This window comes from Oryzias latipes, chromosome 7 (assembly GCF_053564925.1).
Source record: "Oryzias latipes strain Hd-rR chromosome 7, Olatipes_Hd-rR_3.1".
NCBI classification, from domain to species: domain Eukaryota; kingdom Metazoa; phylum Chordata; class Actinopteri; order Beloniformes; family Adrianichthyidae; genus Oryzias; species Oryzias latipes.
In genome coordinates, this window is record NC_136243.1 from 9,116,398 (window position 1) to 9,134,371 (window position 17,974).

Below are 17,974 nucleotides of genomic sequence, written 5' to 3' on the forward strand. Positions count from 1 at the left end.
TATGAAGTCAGCTCAGTTCATGTTTCATGGAACAAGTCAGAATCAGTCATAGTCTGTGTCTGTAACAGTTTGATGTGTTTGTGTTGTCACCTTGTGTTCTGGTCCATATGCAGACTGATGCAGTGATGACTGAGAGTGCTGCTAAACCCACAGGAACATAGATGATCCTCCACCAAACACCTTCAAGGAAGTCAAACCATTAAGAACATTTTCTCAATAAAATGGAACACAAACATCATCACTCTGTGATCTAACTTTGAAAAAGAGGTTTAAATACACAGAAACTTTTATGATTCCCTGGGCCTGCAGTTTTTATTTTTCTGTAAGAAGTTTTTTCTTAGAAAACTGTTGGATTCTCTCCACCACATTCAACTCTCGATACGTGTCAAGTTGCTCCTTCACATGTCGAAAATTCATCCACTACCTTCTTAAAACAGCTATATAATAAATGGTAAATGGTGTATACTTATAACGCTTTCAACCTTCTTACGAAGGCCCAAAGCGCTTTACAGTCACAGTCCCATTCACCCATGAATGGGACAACACACACTGATGGCGGCTCCGCTGCCAAACACTGGCGCCAACCTCCCACCAGAGGCAAGGTGGGGTTCAGTGTCTCGCCCAAGGACACTTTGACACATGGGCGTGCAAGGCGGGAATCGAACCTGCAATCTTACGATCATGGGTCGACCGCCCTACCACTGCACCACTGCCGACTAAAACCAGGAGTCTTTACTCCAAATATGCATTTATTGCGTCAGTTGTTCACACACACCATTATAATAAAGCAGAACATTTAAAAACCAGCTGTCTAATGTTACAGAGGTGCTGCCAATAAACTTGCTCTGATTCATGAATACATGTTTAATTATTTTATTAAAGAAAAAAACAAGTTTTAATGACCATTCTTTTCTTTCTTTTGTATTTATGTGTCTGAGGCTGAAGTTGGCATGTGATTGCTTACCTGTAACTGTCAAAGGGGAAAGTAAGAAAATCTAATTTACGTTTTGATGGTTTTTACAAAAAATCTAGTGTACAAATAAAGTTTAAAGCAGCTGCAGGTAAATTACAGAGGATAAAAATAAACGTTACCCCTCAAAAGTTAATGGAAGCTGGAAGATAAAAGAAAAAAAATCAGGCACCCACTGAAGTCACATACAGCCCCATCCGTACATTGTTTTTCAGATTACAAACAGGTTTGTGACCTCAATAAGGTAGGAAACCACTGATACAGATCCATAACTAGTCCTTTTTTAAGATGTGATTGTAGTTGTGGAAGTTTTGTTACATAATATGGCTACAAACTGGCTAGTTCCAATTACTCTGGCAGAGGGGAAATTCAGATCTCACAAATTTTGCTTTGCTGTTCTGCAGGGTTCAGATCTTGGCTTTCACCCTGTCTCTGTCAACACTTAGTCTATGAGCATCATCATTTGCTCCCATGGTTTCTTCTACCCCTTCTTTACAGATGAAATTAAACAATTCTTGTATTTTTCTCCAGAGGACTTGACTGTGTCACTCGTGTTTCTTTCTGTCAGACATCAACATTTGGATACAGAAATACTTCTTTAGCTGAGTCTTCCAGCATATCTATCAGAAGTAAGAGCTCTGTCTCCCCCTCTGGTCACCGGCGGGAGCCGTCTCCAGAGTTCTAGCCGCACTACAGCTCCCACCGGGGGGTGACCAAGATGGCGCTCTGAACAGTCGTGTTTGGCTGAGCTCTGCAAACCTAACTGTTTTTTGTAATAATACACGGTGAGCAAAGACCCTTTCTTGATTTTTTTTTTACCTCTTTACAATTTCTTTATACTTTTTGCATAGTTCTCAAAGCAATATGAGCAAAGCCGAGAAGAGAAAGACGGAACTCAAGAAATCGCTAGCGAGTGTTGGCTCTGTTAGCAAACCTGCTAACGTTAGCCAACCTGCAAAGCCGTCTGCGTCGAGTAAGACTACTGATGCTAAAGTCAAATTAATTGACTCAATGCATGACTACATGGAGGCAGTTTCGGAACCATTCCTAATGGAAGAAGAAGACTTCCCTGCTCTTCCCTGCACACCCACTGCTTCCCCAGCTGGTAAGCTGAGAAAAGTCACAGAAACGGAGACAGAGGCTGTTCTTTCTCAACTCTCGTCACTTACACAATTGATAAACTCGAGGTCAGACACTCTGGAAAAGTTAATTAGCGGCAACTCCAGAGAGATCTCTGAGATGAAAAAAGCTGTGCAGGAGAACTCCATGCAAATCTCAGCTGTAAAAGACTCCGTTGATGTTGTTTGCACTGAGATCAGTGACATGAAGAACAGAGTGGTCCACGCTGAGGCACAACTGGAGAAATATAAAACAATCGTGGAAACACAGGAAAAAAGGATCTCCCAGCTGGAAAGCTACTCCCGCCGCTGGAATCTGAAACTTCGCGGTTTGGCTGAGAAAGAAAATCAGAACGTGCGGCAAGAAGTGATCCAGATCTGCCAGTCTGTTCTACCGGAGGCGAAAGACAAACTCCCCGATGTTGTGGATACGGTACACAGACTCGGCCCGAAGAGACCGAACAACAACCAACCGAGAGGGATCATCATCCAGTTCACTGCGAGGATTCACCGCGATGCTGTCTGGCGCGCTGCAAAGAAATCTGCCTTCCTGAAAGAACACAACCTGAGGATGGCGGAGGATCTGTCTGCTGAGGACCGCGAACGGAGAAACCAACTGTGGCCGGCCGTGGAGAAAGCCAGGAGGGAGAACAAGCTGGCGTTCTTTGTTGGAGGACGTGCCTTTGTGAATGGTAAAGAAATCCTGCCGCCTTAACGAAGGCTGCAGATGTCAAAGCTGGATCTGAACGTTTTTTGCTATTTTCCACATTTATCAAAAATGATACTGTTGCTTAAAATTTGATTTTATTTGAGCTCATAAGCTATTGCATTCAAGCTGCTACTTTTTATTTTAATTTTTATCTTGCTTTAATTTTGTTTTTGATATAACATTATAATGTTATTTTAAGTATTACACTATACTTAAATGTGAATTAAGTAGCAGCATTGTGGGTTTTATTTTTATTTATTTTTTTCTTAAAATATTTACTCTTATGAGTAAGATGGGACTAATAACGCCCATCGCTTTGGTGTTATTTCATAAGCAAATAATTATTGTTAGGGTCTTAGTTCACAGCGCTTTAGTATTGGTTTGCAGGTTCTTATCCTCTTTCTGTTCCTAAGCGACCAAAAATCCTTAACTCAACTTCTTTTTTCTTCTTCTTTGGTCTAAATATCTTTTGTTTTTGTTCTTTTTTTCTATTTCAACTTTATGTCTTTATCCATTATTTCTTTAAATGCGAGAGGTTTAAGAAACAATGTTAAACGTAAAGCCATTTTTTTGTTTTGTAAGCAGTTTAATTCAGATTTTTGTTTTATCCAAGAGTCCCACTCAACTGAACAAGACAAATCCTTCTGGAGGTCACAGTGGGGAAATGATGTGTGGATGTCACATGGTACAGAGCGAGCTGCTGGTGTCTGCATTCTCAAAAACAGATTCAATGGAAAAGTTTTGCTATCTGACAGCGATAAAGATGGTCATTACATTTTTATGATACTTGAAGTAGCCCATTCCTTCTTTATTCTAGTCAACGTGTACGGGTTCAACTCCCGAACAGAAAATAATCTTCTCTTCAATAGACTAGAAACACGTTTATTGCACTGGCTGTCTAAATACCCAAAGTCTTTTATAATATTTGGAGGGGATTTTAACACAGTTTTTGATAATTCTATGGATAGATGGCCTCCCAGGAGTCCAGACTCTAACTCTCCTATAAAGTTGTTTGCACAAAATTTAGATTTAATTGATTCTTGGAGAGACTCGCATCCAAACCAAAGAGCTTATACATGGTGTAACAAATCACAGACCAGACACTCACGCATTGATTTCTGGCTTACTTCTAAAGACTTAAAAAATGTTAAAACAGATATTCATGCCACACCGCTTTCAGACCACAAAACAATTCATCTAACCGTCCCTTTGTCGAGCTCCTCTGGCACCAAAGCTTCATACTGGAAGTTAAACGGCACCATTCTTGAGCATCTGGAGGTGATTTCTGAAACTCATCGCTTAATAAAACTTTATTGGAACAAAGCACTAGCTGAACACTCATTCTGTAATAATTGGGAACTTCTGAAATACGAACTTGGTAAATTTTTTAGAAAATATAGCTCTGACTTAACAAAAAAAAGAAGAGCTGTTGAGACAGATGTAATACAGAAGATTGCTCTTCTTACATCTAAGCCAACAGATGTCCTAGATGAAACGGATAAAACAGCTTTAATAGACTTACAACACAAGTTAGATGACATTTATAAGCGCAAAGCAGAAGGAGCGTTTATCCGATCTAGGAGAAGGTGGATTGAAGAAGGAGAGCAGAACTCTGCCTATTTTTTCAGGCTAGAGAAATACCAGTCCAATAGCAATTCTGTTTCACAATTAAATATTAATGGGGTCATTTCTGATGATAGAAGTACCATAGCAAAATATTGTTCTGATTTTTATAGTAAACTCTATTCTTCCAACTATTGTTCAACATCTGCCCTTACCTTTCTTAACACTGTCAATAATATTACTCCAGTGAGTGAAGCGGACAGAGTCTGCTGTGATGATGTCATCTCTTTGAATGAGGTTACAGATGCTATAAAATATCTGAAAATAAATAAATCTCCTGGAAAAGACGGCCTTACTGCCGAGTTCTATAAACAGTTTTCTGACAATTTAGCCCCATTTTTATTAAAAGTTTTTGAAGAAAGCATTAACAAGGGTGCACTCCCTCCCACGTTATCTCAGGGACTGATTACCTTGATCCCTAAACCGAGAAAGGATCCTCTTTCCTTAGATAACTGGCGACCAATCACCTTATTGAATTGTGATTATAAGATATTGGCTTTGATTCTTGCAAATAGAATAAAGCCAGTCTTAGATACAATTATTGATGAAAATCAGTCTGGGTTTATGCAGAATCGTCATATCTCAAACAATATTAGATTAATTTTAGACATACTAGATTACTCAGAACTCGTGCAGGATGACAGTCTCATTCTTTTTCTAGACTTTTATAAAGCCTTTGATTCTTTAGAACACAATTTTATTATTGCTGCTTTAAATAAATTTGGTTTTGGTCAATTCTTCTGCAATGCTGTTCAAACTTTATATGTCAATAGTAATAGTTCTATAAAACTCGCCAGCGGAACTTCTCCTAGATTCTTCTTGAAACGTGGGGTAAGGCAGGGATGCCCCTTGTCAGTCTATCTGTTTCTTCTTTCTGTTCAACTCCTTAACCTACATATCAAACTCAGCCCATTAAAAGGTTTAATTGTGGCTGAGAGGGAAATATTCATAAGTCAACTAGCAGATGACACTGCTCTCTTTCTCCGAGACGCTTCACAAGTAGCTGTGGCGATTAATATCATCCAGTCCTTTTCTAAAGCTTCAGGACTCACCCTTAATTTAAATAAATGTGAAATTCTGCCTGTTAAAAACTGTTTACTTACATCTATCCAAGGTATTCCTGTAAAAACATCTGTTACGTACCTTGGTATTCAAATCACTAAAGATATGCAATCCAGATGTTCTACAAATTTCTCTCCAATAATAGATAAAACCAAAAAAACCCTAAACCAATGGCTGCAAAGAGATTTGTCTTTGAAAGGCAGAGTTCTGCTTACAAAAGCAGAAGGAATCTCTCGTTTGACGTATGCAGCTCAATCTCTACAGGTTAATAACACAGTCTGCAATACAATTAATAGAATATTATATAACTTTCTATGGAGAAATAAAACTCACTATATCAGAAAATCTGTTATTTTAAATACCTCTGATAAAGGCGGTTTAAATTGCATTGATTTTACTGCCCTTAACAATACACTCAAGGTAATCTGGATTAAGAAATATCTTAATAATCCCACATCTATCTGGAACTTTATTCCACATTTTGTATTTTCAAAGGTAGGAGGCCTGAACTTCCTGCTGTGCTGTAACTATAGTATTCCAAAAATCCCTTTGAAACTGTCAAATTTTCATCAACAGGTTCTCTTAGCCTGGACTCTGATCTACAAACACAACTTTTCTCCACAGAGTTGTATTATCTGGAATAACTGTAATATTGTCTATAAAAGGAAAACTCTGTTTTTAAGTAACTGGTTCAATAATGGTATAATTTTCCTCAATCAATTATTCAAAGAACCTGGATTATTATATAACTACTCAGAGTTCACTATGCAGTATAAAATACCAATAACTCCCAAAGAATTTGTAGTAGTGTTTGATGCCGTCCCGTCTGGGCTTTGCATGTTATTCAGGGGTTTCTACAGCGCTCATCCTCTGACTCTTCATCCTCCTGATGTGCTCAAATCTCCTCTGGGGAGTTTCTGCTTCACTTCCGCTAAACAGTTGAACTCAAAAATCAGAGCTTTGTTTCAAGATAATTTAGTTTCTGTTCCATCAGCTATCTTTTATTGGGCTAATTTCACTTCTAACATTGATTGGAAAAAAGTCTGGTCTTTACCACAAAAATACTTCTTAACAAATAAAGTCAAAGAAATCTCTTTTAAACTCCTACACAGATTTTATCCAGCAAAGCATTACTTAACTAAATTTAAGGCTGACATAAACACCAGTTGTACTTTCTGCCAGAAACAACCTGAAACCTGCTCTCATTTATTCTGGTCTTGTGAATTTACATACAGATTTTGGAAAAACATTCACAAATTTATCACCGATTCTATTTTTGCTGACATACAACTTTATTATAAAAACATACTTTTTGGTTTTCATAGCTTTGATGTCAAAGACCGTGATGCTTTCTTTTGTGTAAACATGGTATTATTTATCGCTAAATTTCATATACACAAAAGAAAATTTTCCAATAAAAAACCGGATTTCTTTGTGTTCAAACTGGAACTGCAGCGTTATTTAAACTTAATTTCTGCTTCAAAAAATACAAAAGCTCAAAAAACAATTAGCATCTGTAAATCTTTTGGACTGCTGACATAGATTTACTCTCGCATTTTCTCTTTTCTCTTTTCTCTTTTTTTTTTTTTGTTTCTTTTTATTTCTTATTCCCTTTTGTGTTTATTATTAATAATTAGTATTTTTTAAAGAATGCAACATGTTTGTTCTGTATTCAGAATTCTATTGTACATTATATGTGCATAATTGTTGTATTTTCTTGTTTTGTATGTTGCAATTGTTCAATAAAAAAAAAAAAAAAAAAAAAAAAAAAAAAAAAAAATCAAAGGGCGGCGACAGAAGCGAAAAAAAAAAAAAAAAAAAAGCTCCCACCAACCCCAGCACACACTTGCCGCACACCTGACTCTCTTTCATTCAATCAACCACAGCAAACATAAGCACTGCACTGAGTGAAGCTAAGTGTGAAGCACCTTCACGTTGGTGCCTCCTGCCAATAGAACCACAAGAAGAGTTTTTGAGTTTTAAGATGTCAGTTTAATCAAGGATCACAGACAACAACAAAAAACTAGGGATGGGAATAAAAGCCCCATGAAGCCTCATTGGGGTTCATGTAATTGTGCCGGAAAAATGAACCACCCATTCAGGGCTTCGAAACCACACAGAACAGCTGCATCTGGTGGCGGACTGGACGTATATCGACATATGTTTCAACAAAGCTCCTTGTAACACTTAAATGTGTAAATGATAATGAAAAAAGTAAAACCTTTGAAAGATTGGAGAATGGTGGATCGGGAACATCTTAGTGAGGCTAGGATTGCTTAATAACATCCTAAACATCACAACTGTTGCCTCTACAATGTCCGAAATGTTGGAACAAAGTCGGCAGCCGCCATCCACAGGGGCTTTTTCCAATGAGGCAGTTGAGCAAGAAATGCGGCGGATTTTCAGAGCAGGTGCATCAGGGAGCGCCAGCTGCATGTCCTCCGAAGCTAGACTCCGCGTCAACCATGTGACGTCACCACGGTATCAGACACTGCAGAATTTCGGGAGATGGACCTCAAAATCAAAATAAAATAAAACAAATAAAAAAATAAAATAAAATAAAACTATGAAATAAAACTTTCATAGGAATTTATTATGGAAGAAAAACATTCAAGCAGCTCATCCAGAACACCTAAACTTGGATTGTTACCCCCTTCAAGTTGCTGACTAATTGAGAGAAATATAGAAATTGTCTGTGCATATCCAGTGAGCTTGAAGAATAATCTGTTCATTAGAATGCTGTTATGTCCAACATTGTCAGTTTTCTCTCATAATTTCCTGAACACATCTTAGTACACGAGTAAAAAATATAGTAATGTCAGCTTCATTACCATTTACTTGCCCCCAAAAAACCCTGCCCGTGAAGAAGAAGAAAAAGACGTAAGTATGCCATAGTTGTTTATCACTGGTGGGGGCAGACCATTTTTTATGGATTGAGGTTTTTTGGAAGATTTCTGCTGTTGGTGTTGCACAAATTTAGGGAAATGCCAAATATTTTTGGAGTAATCCCACTGATGAGTTCTATGATTTAGTTTTTAATGTTTTATAAGATCTAAAAATAGTATTCACAATAAGTTTTTTTTTAAATCTAATCCCTCTGATAGGTTTCACAAAGACACACACAGGACGTCACACACAAAGAAATTATTGCTAAACATGAAGCAGGAGTCCAGCTCTAAAAATAATGCTATTATAAAAGAGCAAAGAAAACGGAATTATTTGATTTGGTATGTCTTATTATTATTATTATTTCCAGGCTTTCTTTGTTTTGTTCTGCAGCATGTTCATATTTGTATAATTTTGACAAAATATATTTCTATGGAGAGCAAAATATTATAAGTTATTTAAAGTTTAACTTTAGTTACTCTGGATTAATGTTCCTGTTTTTATTCACATTTATGTTCAAAAAGTTCAGTTTAAAAGGTTTAAAAGTTTAGCTTTAGTGTGTTCAGTTAATGTTTATCTCCTTCTGCCCAAAACCTTAAGCGTGTTTTTAATTTAGGCCCCCTGTGTGACTGAGTTTGACCCCCATGTAATACGAGTCTAGAAAAAAAAAATGAAAGATAGCCAGGATATTGTCAAATTTTGTATGTGGGGGGGGGGGGGGGGGGTTACTCGCCCAGGGAGTAAGTTAGTGTAGAACCGCCACTGATGGTACTGACATGCCATTGTAGATTCATTCCAGGGTTTTTTTTTTTTCAATATACGGTTCTTAATAACGTTCTTAGTGTATTGTTTAATAGGAAAAACCGAGTTGAAATTATCCTGAGCCACAGAACGTTTTTTACTAGGAGTCATGGTGAAGTGCAAAGAACTGACGCTGATTCCAATACAAGCGAAACAATAGAACTGGTCGGGAAACATTCAGGATTCATTTCGCATTTCTAGAAAAAAGCGCACCCAACTGTTCAAAGCACAAGTGACATCTGAAGCGTGGTTCGACCAAACAAAGCATTTGGCGCGTCATAGGTCATCAACCACGTGATCTGCGCTAGTTGACACACTCCCCCAAAAATTGTGCTGAAACACTCTGTTCCTTGAAGGTGAACCGCGCGCCTAAGCGCCGTGTCAAACGGGCCATACCTAAAAAACAACAATTACTCAGATAAAGAAGGAGCATAACAAAGTTCACCATTTGACACACGATATAGAACATTGTCAAAGCACCAGATTTTTTTAAAGCAGGACAAATGCTTCGACAGTCTAAAAAAAGAGAATTCTAATTTCAGCCTGGAACGGACATTGCAGCGCCAGATACGAACTGCATCAGCTGGAGGCTCGCCACCGCTTTCTGCTTATGTGAATCACAAGTTTTGCTTCACCAACAATAAAATGAAGCAGTTGCCACTTTTCTTTGTCTTTCTGCTTGTACCCGGACCCATAGATAAAACAACAAATGGAAAAGATCACATTAAAGAGAGCAAACACAGACCTTAAAAGCTCTCACACTCACTAAAAACATGAAAAATCTTTTCTCTCTTAACACAAAATGGGCAGCAATCAGAAACAGTGGGGTTAAGAACAGAGATAAAAAAAGAGTTCGAAGCAACAGCACCATGTAAGATCCGCCACTGGAGGTCTCCAGTTCTCTTTCGTATGGGAGCCTTGTAAAGAACTCTCCAATGTGGTCCGTCCTCACCACCACTCACTTTGTCAGTCCACGCACTGGGAAAAGTGGTTCTGTAACTTAGCCTTGTTCAAAACCTTCACACAGTTTATATACAATGTCCTTCTTTCCCCACAGTGAAGAGTCAGACTGTTGGGATTGCAGGGACGAAGCAGCTGTCAGTATTTCCACCCAGATCAGAGCTCAGCAACACCTCCGGATAAAGTTTATCGCGGACGAGAGCAGTGGTTCCTGCCACAGAATTCATCCAGTTGTCCCCCTCTCCCTCGCACCCAGCCTGTCCCTCCAGCGGTCCAGGAGACGACGTGCCATCCTGGCGGACCGGAGACCCAGCGAGGAACACAAAGAGGAGACGTCCGATAGATCAGGTCCCGCTGCAATCACCAGCTGCTCCAGGGTCAGAACTCTAGACCTTCGAAGGGTTAACTGAAGTCCAGGGGCGGTGTCATTGCATATGTGCAACCGTGCCCCAAAGATCAAAGGCTCTTTTAAGAGCCAAAACAGAGGGAGAGTTCTTTCTTTTCACATTATTAAAAAGGTGCCAAGACTTAAAAACACCCTGATAAAATGGAGGCATCCCAGGTACATATAAAAATTTAGTGTCTAATAAAAACAAAGCATCATCCAGCCCCAAACCACTCACACGCCCTAAGATGCAGCCAGCCAGCTCCCTCCACATTAAACCCTTTGGCCCAGTCAAAAACCGTTGCAGGAACTGGATCCTGAAGGTGGCAGTTCTGCTGGCCAGGTGCACCAGGCTCTGTCCTTCTTCCTTCCTGGGAAGAAATAACACTCTCTGTGGCACCCAGTGTAGACTGTCCCAGAAGAAATTGACAAGCTTGGACTGAATCTGAGACAGTAACCCGGAAGGGGGGTCCAAACACATCAGCCTGTGCCAAAGCAGGGAAGCAACAAGGTTATTGACAGTTAAATATCTGTCATGGTGCCTATCAGACTCCTCCCCCTCCAGCTCTGCCAGCCATGCTCCTCCTAATCACCACCAGCTGACTTCACTCACCTCATCTGCCATGCTGTTTAAAAGGAGACCTCATCCTTCAGTTCAATGCCAGTTTGTTACCCCTTATGGTGACTAAGCCTGGTCTTCAGCTCTCATGCTCTTGCCTTGCTCTCAGCCTTGTATTAATCCTTGCTCTCTGCTACAGGATATTCATTATCTCACGAGTGACGTCAGTGCGCCCTGTCATTCTGCTGCGGGGTGCGGGTGTGTGTTCGTTCTTATCTCATCTCCCCATAAGCTGTTTGCATCGCTATTGCCAAGCAGCCATTTGCTGTGTGTGACTAATATGTAATTTGTGGTTCCTCTGTTTTCAGCTGTAACACCTCCAAAACGAGGAGGACCTTGACCCAACTCAAGATGAAACACAAAAACATTCTCCAACAAAGTAAAATATTTATATCAATATACCAACGCATAGAATTGGCTGAGGAGCTGGTACTATCCCTCAAAGGGTGACCTGTATTAAATGGGATTCCAGGGGGCACCTCATCAGACTCGGTCACAAACACAAGTGGCTTAGTCAAATGTAGGTATATCACATTATTAGTCATGACGAATTGATGATTTTACTGTGCATCAGTGTTAAGAACATCAAATATACACTCACCATTTAACAAACACATTTAGAAAGCATATTCCAGTCATTACTTCTATGTGTTATGCATTTTTATTGTATTTTTTTATTCAATATTACTGCATATGATGTATAATGTATACCTATTCTCTTTTATTAGGTGTTTGCTTGAGAATATGCATAGAGTATCAGACTGGTTTTATTGTATTGCAGATACCGGTGGTCAAGACATATTGATGGAGCCTCCTGTATCACCACAGTCTGTCGTAATTGTAAGTGATTCATGTCGTTAGATCCTTAGTTGTCTGTTTGGTAGATCAAGCACCTTTACATAATTACACTGCAGGATGAAGATGAAGAGACCGCATCTGCAGTGACAGATATTGACAGACCTAGACCCATCGAGGTATATGATGTCCCGCCACTCTTTTAATTTATGTCTTAAACAAGATGCATATTGTCATTGCAATTTCAGAGTATTGCTGGGAATGTTAATGAAGATTAGAGTCAATGCAGCTCCACCATGAATCTTGGCAGTGTAAGAACATTTCAAGAGATACAATATCTCATGTTAATATTTGCTTTGTATTGCAAATGTCAAATACCAATCATGTGGAATTACTTTGTTTTTGTAGTTGCCTGCCAAAGAGCTGTACAAGGTCTATCGCCAGCATAAAATTAGGAAATGTGACCTTGAAATAGAATTGCTGGAGCATCAGCTGAAGGTGAGACACATTTGTGAATATTTAATCTGTTATTTGTTGAACTGACTATTAAGCAATAAAGTCACTTTATTTCATTACAGCAAATAAAGAAATAAAACTATCAGCCTATAAGTCAGGTTTGTTTTGTTTTTGTTTTTTTATTGGATGTAATGTAGCTGCACGGTGGCGCAGTGGTTAGCGCTCTTACCTCACAGCAAGAAGGCCCCCGGTTCAAGTCCCGGCTGGGGGACATGAAAAAACACAACATCAATGGGGGACCTTTCTGTGTGGAGTTTGCATGTTCTCCCCATGCATGCGTGGGTTTTCTCCGGGATCTCCGGCTTCCTCCCACCAAAAACATGCTTCATAGGTTGATTGGCAACTCTAAATTGACCATAGGTATGACTGTGAGAGTGAAAGGATGTGTGATTGTGGATATTCTACCCTGCGACAGACTGGTGACCAGTCCAGGGCATCCCTTGCCTACGCCCAAGTGGCCGGGATAGGCTCCGGCAACCCCGTGACCCCGAAAGGGAATAAAACGGTTAAGAAGATGGATGAAAAAAGGATGTAATGTAGGCTGATCATGTCCCGTACCACCCTGCCATCTCTTTGGTCAGCAGGGTCCAATGAGGCATCCTCTGGGCCGTCTTCTTCAAGAGGTGGGGGGGGGGGCCCTCTCATGGTGGCGATGTTGTGCTGTACGGCACATGCAGCTATGATGTCACGTGCCCTCTCTGGTGTGACCCTGAGACCACGTAGGTACTGAAATTGAGCTTTCAGGATGCCTTGGTCATCTCCACCCTGGCCCGTGTTCTGCTGTGTGCCATGTTAAATTGTGCCTGTTGTCCAGGCAAAGGTTCAGGGCAGGGGGTCATCAGGAATGGCAGGCAAGGATACCCCCTGTCCCCCAGTAAGTAGCCATTGAAATGTCTTATAATGGCAGTTATATTGTATAATCTACATCACATTAAATGTATGACATTGGATAAGGAATGTAAAGCAATTTATACCCTGGTGGAATTTGGGACACAATTATGACTTTCTAAATATCCTAGCATCATGAACAGAACCGGGGCATTTGGCTTCTATGTTTGTGATAAGGTGGGTGGCATCACATATTACCTAGATCGTGGGGAACAGTAATCAGTATGATTTAAAGTATGATAGGAAATATTATACAACTGCCATATATTTTAACCTGCACATTGATGCTATGCATGGACTTCCTAACATCTCCTTCATTGAAGGAGATTTAATAGGAATGTGAGTTTCATCCATGCACCCAATCACATTTGGGAACCCTGAAATAGGAGGATATATAATTAGTAACATTGGAATGATTGTGACTAAAGACAGTATGGATATATTGATGAAGCAGTGTGTAACTGTGTCAAATAAAATTAGTGGACAAACCTGATATCCTCTGGAATTCCTCTTTAATGACCCTCAGTGGTTTATGGCCAGGGAACTGCACGAAATATCCCAGGAGGTGTTTGAGTGGCAGACATACTGTCTGAACAGCCCAACACACAGTTGCCTTTCCCACATGTTCTGCATCACCCACGCTGTATAAAAAACCCAGTCGCAAAAAAACGAAGGGCGATGCCTAAAAATTTTTCCAGTGCTCAGCACTGCTCCCCGATGTATTACATTCGATATGAACGGCTTCAAAAGATTTGTTAAATAAATTAAGGAGTCTCTTGAAAAACGATGACGCTCCAGTAAATCCTTTGGAAACGAAAAAACATGGATAAGTGGTCTTAACACCCTGTCACGGCGGAAAAGAGAGAATTATATTCGCTTCTTTGTCCACTATATGCTCTTCAAATGGACACGCCATGCTCCTTCCCCTCTCTGAAAACAAACTAACCTTCAACTAAACCTGCTCCAGACCAAGTTATGTTCAGAGCATCAGGGAGCTAAGCATACCCTGAAACATACCTCTGTTTTTGGAACTGAAAGCGGTGGTTGAACACTTATTTAGCCTCAAACTTACTGTGGTAACTGCCGTAAGCTGTTCTCTGGAATACCCCAATGATCTTCTGTTTCCTGACCCGGTGTCTGACTCTGTTTGCCTGCTGCCTGCCCCGACTCTGGCCTGGATCCTGACTACCCCCGTCTCTTCTCTAATGCTCTCATGCCCATTATTAACCGTTGCCTGCCTGACCCTGATTTAGCTTTTGTAGACTTTTAGCTAATAAACTCTCATGTCTAAGATATTTGTTCTCCAGCATGTGTGATGCTCACCTGTTTTTATTTTACTTGTTTTTCTTCCTTATTTGTTTGTTCCTTTGAGAATAAGCATCTCTTAAATAACTAAATCAAAATTTTAGTGTTTGCGCAGCTAATTAATTTTAAATAGAAGTGGGTGAAGTCTTGCTCACCTCCACTGGGAATGTTGTTGGGTGAAAGGAGTTCTTCTAACATGATTATGAACCTGAGAAGGAAGGGCAGGCATTTCGTGGAAAGTTACTGGTACAATTCTGCACCTTCAAAGCCAGTCTGTGTTTGAGCATCACTTTCACCCCATTCTCCCAGATGGTTTTATATGTGTTGTAGTGTGCAGACAAGAAAAAATAGGTGACAGTTGGCTAGTGTTAATTCACAATTTACTGAAAACCTTGGGAGTGAAGTACTGTAAAAAAGGCTAAGACAAGGCTGAGTAGGTTTGTAGGTCAAAAGGTAGGCAGAGCAGGGGGGTAGGTAGTCTGGCAATGAGTGGGAGAATGCGCTGGGTTTTATACTTTTGGACTACTGAGTCTTACGGTGGCCCAGAAGGGTCACAACACATTAACTTTACACACAACACATTAACTTAACACACAACACATTAACTCACAACACAACACATTAACTCACAACACAACACATTAACGCATGGCCCAGAAGGGTCACAACACAACACATTAACTTACCTCACAACACTTTAACTCACAACGGAAGTAAAGCTGCAATTGAAGTGCTTTTATTCTGAAATGTCCACCGGGCTGAGCGGCTAACTACCTAACAGAAGTTAATATCAAGGTGTTCTGTGGAGGGAGCATGTTATTGCTACAAGAGAAGCTAGCAGCAGTGTTGCCAGAAACTTTCTCTTTATTATGATTCTGCTTCCTCTGAACACACACAATATGAACGCACACTCCTCCCTCCCACCCCTCTCTGTCGCTGCACGCGCGCTTCTCTCCTTTCTTCCGCTCCCTCCCCTCACACATGCACATGCGGTCCCCAACACACACACACACGGGCGCGCGCGCGCACGCACGCACACACACACAATGAATGAAAGAAGGCCGGTCCGCTGAAGAAATATTCAATACTGTCCTCCTTTTATTAGATCAGGAGAAAGAAGTATACACAGCTTTTGTTGAGTTTTTCCCCCTACTGGACTGATTTAGCACCCGATCCGATGATTTTTCAAAATAAAAGATAGTTCAGACTAATATTAAAGGATTGATAAACACAGACACTGCTCCATGTAGCGATCAGACCATAACTTTAGCTGGTGGGTCATCCCACACGCAGCAGCAGTGTCAGGCTTTAAAGAACACAATTTTTAAGAGGCGGGGCGTTGCACCCCCCCATCAACAGGTTAGATGACAGAGCCCGTTAAGCGTCTCTGCCTGGTGCATTTACTGAGCTTCAGTACATAGAAGTTCACGGCCTAACGTAGTCCGCTATTATATATTCATGAGGGTGGAAAAAACGCAGAACCGACCCTAAAACCGCCCAAATTATGAAAACCTGGCCAAAGCCATTTTTACCCGCAAATTTAGAACCAAAACCGCCCAATCTGGCAACACTGCTGCTAGGTTCTCTTGTAGAAAAATCATGCTCCCTCCACAGATCACCTTGACATTACTTTCTGTTAGGTAGTTAGCCGCTCAGCCCAGTGGAAATTTCAGAATAAAAGCACTTCAATTGCTGCTTTACTTCCGTTGTGAGTTAATGTGTTGTGAGGTAAGTTAATGTGTTGTGTTGTGACCCTTCTGGGCTATGAGTTAATGTGTTGTGTTGTGAGTTAATGTGTTGTGTTGTGAGTTAATGTGTTGTGTTGTGAGTTAATGTGTTGTGTTGTGACTTATTGTGTTGTGTTGTGAGTTAATGTGTTGTGTTGTGAGTTAATGTGTTGTGTTGTGAGTTAATGTGTTGTGTTGTGAGTTAATGTGTTGTGTTGTGAGTTAATGTGTTGTGTTGTGAGTTATTGTGTTGTGAGTTAATGTGTTGTGTTGTGAGTTAATGTGTTGTGTTGTGAGTTATTGTGTTGTGTTGTGAGTTAATGTGTTGTGTGTTAAGTTAATGTGTTGTGTGTAGAGTTAATGTGTTGTGTGTAAAGTTAATGTGTTGTGTGTTAAGTTAATGTGTTGTGTGTAAAGTTAATGTGTTGTGTTGTGACCCTTCTGGGCCACCGTAGAGTCTTGGTGAGAAAACTTGTGTCAGGTGAGTAGGAGGAAGGACTAGTGGAGGAGATAAACCAGGAGGTAAGAAACAACATCCATCTCATGCATAAACACAGGGTGTGTAGGAAACCTGACACAGACTCCCCATATATGGAAGCAATTGTGTAGCATAAATAAAAAGAAAAGTCAAAACCAGAAAAGCTTTTTCTTTTTCAAAATGAAGCTGCATTTTTTGACTCAAAAATAAAATGAAAAAGCAATCCACCAAAATGCTTTTTCATTTCCTTCCCCAACACTGCTTATTCTGTCATTTAATTAAAATTAAAATTAAAATGGTATTTGACATTTCATTTTCAAAATGTTCTCTGCTAAATGTGTAGCAAAATTCATTTAGAAATGTCTAATTTGATAATTAAAATGGATTAAGAGAAATGCTTTTTAATTTTCAAAATGAAGCTGCTTTAAATTACTCAAAACTAAAATTAAAAAGCAATCCTTCAAAATGCTTTTTCCTTTTCAACTTCAACACAGATTTTTCTGTCACTTAATTTAAATGATAATGAAAATGTTATTTGACATTTCATTTTTAAGACGTTCTCTGGTAAATGTGTAGCATAATTCATTTAGAAATGTCTAATTTGACAATTAAAATGGATTAATAGAAATGCTTTTTAATTTTCAAAATGTAACTTCATCAAATGCCTCAAAATTAAAATGAAAAAGCAATACTTCAAAATGCTTTTTCATTTCTACTTTAAAACCGCTTATTCTGTGTCATAATTAAAACGAAAATGCAAAGAGGAGATTGCATTTGCATTTTCACATCCACCCTGCAAAATCTGTAGCAAAAGTCATTAACAGTGAGCATTAGCAGAGGGGAGGCGGGGCGATGACGTCACTGCTTTCTCCGTGTGTCCACCTGCTAAGAGACATAGACACACCAGGAGCAGACTGTGTTAGCGGCAGAGAAGACGGCTTTGAGTTGGTTGTGAACTTCTGATGAGTTTACACAGCTTCTCAGGACTACATAGCAGCATGTCCGCCTTTTGCGGTCCTCATTCAGACGCACCGCAGAGCGGAGCGTGAAGCTCCCGATCAGGATCGCTGAAGGCGGAAATGCTACTGCGATCTGAGAAACCAGCATATGAATTTGTGTTTCCAGTGGTGTC

The 17,974-nt window shown here is 39.9% G+C and overlaps 1 protein-coding gene and 1 long non-coding RNA gene across 6 annotated transcripts in view; one reads left to right on the forward strand and one right to left on the reverse strand.

The window, feature by feature from the left end:
• Nucleotides 1–11,255, reverse strand: part of LOC101159104 (uncharacterized) — a 29,061-nt gene extending 17,806 nt beyond the window's left edge. For 3 of the 4 annotated variants that reach the window (XR_013657364.1, XM_078950158.1, XM_078950156.1), the window contains exons 1-2: nt 11,128–11,255; nt 91–180 (exon numbers count right to left, since the gene is read on the reverse strand). The gene's annotated coding sequence lies outside the window, so the exon portion shown is untranslated. Of the gene's footprint in view, nt 1–90; nt 10,568–11,127 lie in introns of those variants that run through there. The other variant, XM_078950157.1, reaches the window with a different exon arrangement.
• On the forward strand, nt 11,193–12,509 carry LOC105354456 (uncharacterized). Of its 2 annotated transcripts, XR_002290588.3 has the most exons (6): nt 11,193–11,331; nt 11,442–11,653; nt 11,915–11,973; nt 12,048–12,107; nt 12,177–12,239; nt 12,337–12,509. It is a non-coding gene; the product is annotated as an uncharacterized LOC105354456 (long non-coding RNA). The 2 variants fall into 2 exon arrangements; XR_909072.4 differs by having other exon boundaries at nt 12,048–12,239.
• Nucleotides 12,510–17,974: the final 5,465 nt, after the last annotated feature.